Source organism: Fukomys damarensis, unplaced genomic scaffold (assembly GCF_012274545.1).
Source record: "Fukomys damarensis isolate Sample0158 unplaced genomic scaffold, DMR_v1.0_HiC HiC_scaffold_14, whole genome shotgun sequence".
NCBI lineage: Eukaryota > Metazoa > Chordata > Mammalia > Rodentia > Bathyergidae > Fukomys > Fukomys damarensis.
In genome coordinates, this window is record NW_022900926.1 from 26,151,173 (window position 1) to 26,155,623 (window position 4,451).

At 39.8% G+C, this 4,451-nt stretch overlaps 1 protein-coding gene across 2 annotated transcripts in view; it reads left to right on the forward strand.

The window, feature by feature from the left end:
* Window positions 1-39: 39 nt before the first annotated feature.
* Serac1 (serine active site containing 1) overlaps window positions 40-4,451 on the forward strand; it is a 52,098-nt gene continuing 47,686 nt past the window's right edge. Inside the window, exon 1 of one of the 2 annotated variants that reach the window (XM_033763297.1) lies at window positions 40-162. The gene's annotated coding sequence lies outside the window, so the exon portion shown is untranslated. Of the gene's footprint in view, window positions 163-788; window positions 1,082-4,451 lie in introns of those variants that run through there. The other variant, XM_033763298.1, reaches the window with a different exon arrangement.

The window sequence follows — 4,451 nt, forward strand, 5'->3', positions numbered from 1 at the left end:
GGACGGGGCCGGGGGGCGGGGCGAGCCGGGAAGGGGCGGGGTCACGTACAGACAGATTGGTGACTGGAGGGTGCAGGCTGCGAGCAGAAGAGAGGTGTGGGCGTCCCTGTCGGTAGAGTCCCTTGGGAGCGGTTGAGGGCACCAGAGTCAGCGGCCCGGCAGGTAGGAAAGGAGGGATGGCTCGAGGGGCTAGAGAGAGAGTTGGCGCTGCTGAGCGCGGCGGGGGAGTGGTGTGGGCGGTGACTGGCCCGGGGAGCTCCTGTGAGGGTGCACGGTCCCATAGTGACCCGCTGACCTGCCTCTGGCCTGAAGGCCTCTCTCCGGTCCTCCGCCGGAACCTGGTTTTTCTCTTTGGCTTGCTTCGGTAGTTATCCAGGCCCAGGGAAGAGCACCTGCCGGCGGCCGCTCAGCCCGGCTGGGTAGTCTCGAAGGGATGAGGTGGAGGAAACAGCCTCATTCGTCACACCTGCGCCTGCTAGACCACAGCTTCTCGCCACTTTCTGGCCATGGAATTTGACTAGATTGAGCGTTGAGAGGGCTCTAAACCCAGAAATCGTTTTAAAGTGAGACTCTAGAAAACTGTAAAGTTAATTCCTTTTCCCAAATTCTGCTCTGTAGTCTAATCGAGGTCTCTTGTTTTTACCGGTTGAGGTCCGTAGGTTGAATTGTACTTTCACAGTTAAGCTCAAATTGCTCTTTTATTTCGTGTGTTCGTGTGACTCCTGCCTCCTCCTCCTCCTCGGTCACACTGAGAATTTCACACTGGGCCAGGTTGACCCCGATTTGCATTCCTCCTGCCTCATCCTCCCAGACTTCTGGGATTACAGGTATGGGCCATCACACCTGGCTGTGTGATCCCTTAGGAATCTAGCTTGTCTCTTTTTCTTTGTCTTGCATCTTTTCCTCTTTTGAAAGTTTGCTTCCAAATTCATTTATTCCCAAGTACCTTTTCTTTGCTTTTTTACTTTCTTGCCTACATTTTCCTTCTTGAGAATCAGACCACCATCTCGTGAATTCCTTCACCTCGAACTGCTACTCCTGAGTGCCAAGTGCTGGGCAGCTGCCTGCACCTTAATGACCAGTGAGTAATGTTAGCTCCACCTCTCAGACTAATTTCATTTTTATCTCTTGTCCTCACTTCAAAACTTGCTTTTCTTCCTGGGTTTCTCAACATTAACCAGATATAAAACCTCCACCCATTTGTTAAGCAAATATTATGTGCACTTGGTGTGTTCTGTACATTATTCCTAGACACTTGGGATGCAATGATGAACTAATTTTATTTAATGGGGGCCAAAAGACACTAAAACCAACTAACAAGATACAAGATTTTGATGTTATAGTGAAAAGGATTACTTTGGTTAGAAGGCATCAGAAATGGCTTTCAGTTCAGGAAGATTTCTGAGCAAAAAACTTCATATACAAGCAGTAATTAACCAGAAATTTTAATAATAGATACTGCGCTGGGTGTGGTGGTGCATGCCTGTAATCCCAGCACTCGGGAGGCTGAGGCAGGAGGATCGCTGTGACTTGGAGACCAGCCTGCACTCATAGTGAGTTCCAGGCCAGTCTCAACTACATAGGGAGACCCTGTCTCAAAAAACAAAAAACAAACAAACAAAAAATGATACTTTTCATAATGGTATTCAAAACTAAAGGTATCTAGAAGTGGATCAGACTAAAGTTATGTAGTACTATAGGGAGAAAGTTACAATGGTTTATTGAAACACATAAAAGAAGACCCAGTAAATGAAGAGATATATAACATTCATGAATAGCAAGACAATATAAAAAAGATGACAGGTCACTGTATGCTTTTTTGTTTTTGTTTTTTTTATACCGGGATCGAACTCAAGACCTTGTGTTTACAAGGCAGGTAGTGGAACCTCTGAGCTAAATTCCCAGCCTTACTGTATGTTTTTTTTATGCAACTTGACATATTAGATCAAAAATTTATTTGGAAAACCAAGTAGCTAAGTCATGTTTTTTGTTGTTTTGGTTTTTGAGACAGGATCTTGCTATGTAGTTCACATTGGCCTTGAACTTACCTGTGTAGCTCAGACGAGCCTCAAACTGCAGCAATCTTCCTGCCTCAGGTTCCCAAGTGATGGGATTACAGGCATGTACTGCCATTGCCATGCCTGGCAGCTAAGTCAGTTTTGAAGAAGAAAATTAAATATGGTTCTTCCCTACCTAGTATGGAAGCTTAATATAAAGGTAAAATAAGACAGTGTGGACGGGCATGGCACCTACCCATAAGCACAGCATTTGTGAGGTTGAGGCAGGAGGATCATGAATTTAAGGCCAGCATGAGCTACATAGGGAGACTTTGTCTCAAAAAAAAAAAGTATATTGATTCGGGGATAGAAAAATAGATTCATAGAACAGAGTAGAGCATCTAGAAACATAGCCATGTATGCATGGAATCTTAGTATACTACTAAGCGGTATTCCAAAGCAAGGAGGAAAAAAAATAGACTATTCAATAAATGATGTTGAGATGCATTTCATCCATTTGGAATAAAGACAAAATTAAATTCCTACTTCATATCAGTCTCAACAATTTCTAGATGAATTACAGACTTTAATGTGAAACACACATCTGCAAGATTTTTAGAAAAAATACATGCCTGTTATCTCTAGGAAAGATTTCTTTTTTGCTTACTTTGTTGGACAATATACATATTTATGGATACGTATATTTATGAATTTATATATCCATATTTATCCATATCCATGTTGTAGTACAATATCCATTTTTAGTCATTTCATCCTTTTTAGGTGTATCATTCAGTGACATTCACACTATTGACCATCATTACTGTTTGTCCATCTCTAGAACTTTTTCATCAACCTAGGAAAGATTTCTTGTTACAAAAAAAATAATGATAATACCATTGAGGATGCTGTTGCATTACTCCAAGTGAGAATTGTTGATGACTGGATCTAGAAAGAGTGGTGACAGTGAGGATGGAGAAAAATGGAGTAAACAAAGAATCAAAGGCAGTACCAAAGTGTTTTGCTTGAGCTTCAAGGTAGATCATTTACTATTTATAATTATAAATAATTATATTTTATATAATTATTTACCATTTGGTGCTGGTGGTGGAGAACATATTTGGAAGAAGGGTTTGAGGAGAAAAAAATGAACAGTTCTGTTTTGGATTTATCCTATTGGATATCCAAGTGGAAATATTCTGTTGGAAAGGTAGAAGTTGAATAGATGAGTAAAACATTGTTGCTAGAGGTTCTCTGGGACCACTGGGATGTAGACATTTTCTACTCAGGTGGATCAAGGTTAGATTTTACTGTATTACACAGGAAATATCTGATAGCAATGTTAAATGTGCATGTATTTGCATAAATAAGTAGTAAATTGATTGTTATAACAGCAGCTCCATCATCAGAGACTTTGATTCTTCTCTCTTGCTGCTGTGCCACCCTTAGTATGGTGATTCATGGTTAACATGGCTGCTTTAATTCCACTGTCACTTGCTCATTTAAGAAGGGAGGATAGAGAAGAATGAATAAAGGCACATATTCTTTAAAGATACTTCTTAGAAGTTGCACGTGATATTCACTTATATTCTATTAGTTCAATCTTAGTCAGTGACCTCACTTAACCAGAAGGGAAAAAAGGTGATGTAGTCTTTATCCAGTTATCTGTATGCCCAGCTATAATTTAGGTTTTACTAATAAGAATGGAAGGGTGACCTGATCTGGGAGTGGTGGTGCAGACTTACAATCCGGGCTGCTCAGGAGACTTAGGCTGGATGATTGTGAGTTCAAGGGTAACCTGAGAAATTCAAGACTCTCAAAAATTAAAAAGGATTGGAGATGTAGTTTAGTGGTAGTCCCCAGTACCACAGAAGAAGAGGAAAAGAAATGAAAGGGTAAAATGGTTAATGAGTGTTTTTTTTCAATCAAGATAATGAAGCTACCTTATGAATACCCCAGTGACCTTCCTATTATTAAATTTGATGGAATTTTGAATATTTGTTTAATTTTGTACTAATTTTCCTTTAATTACTCTTCTGTTCTTTACAGTGTTTCAGATTTAATATAATCATGATTGTAATCCCTAAAGCTATTTTATTTATTTATTTATGAAAACAATGTTGAACTAATAGTTCAAGCTGGCTTTGAACTTGCTATGTAGCCCAGGCTGGGCTTGAATTCACAATCCTCCTGCCTTAACCTTCTGTGTGGTAGCATTCGAGGCACGTACCACCGCACTCACCTCTCAAAGCTCTTTTAAATACATATTGACAGGCTGACTCTAAAATTATGTGAAAATAACAAGGACGTAGAATATTCTAGTCTGTCTTAAAAAGAAAGAACAAAGCTGGGGATATTATAGTACTATCTAGCTTCAAAACTTACTATAAAACAACAATAATTAAGACAGTGTAGTACATATATAAGATATACAAATAGATCATTAAATATATA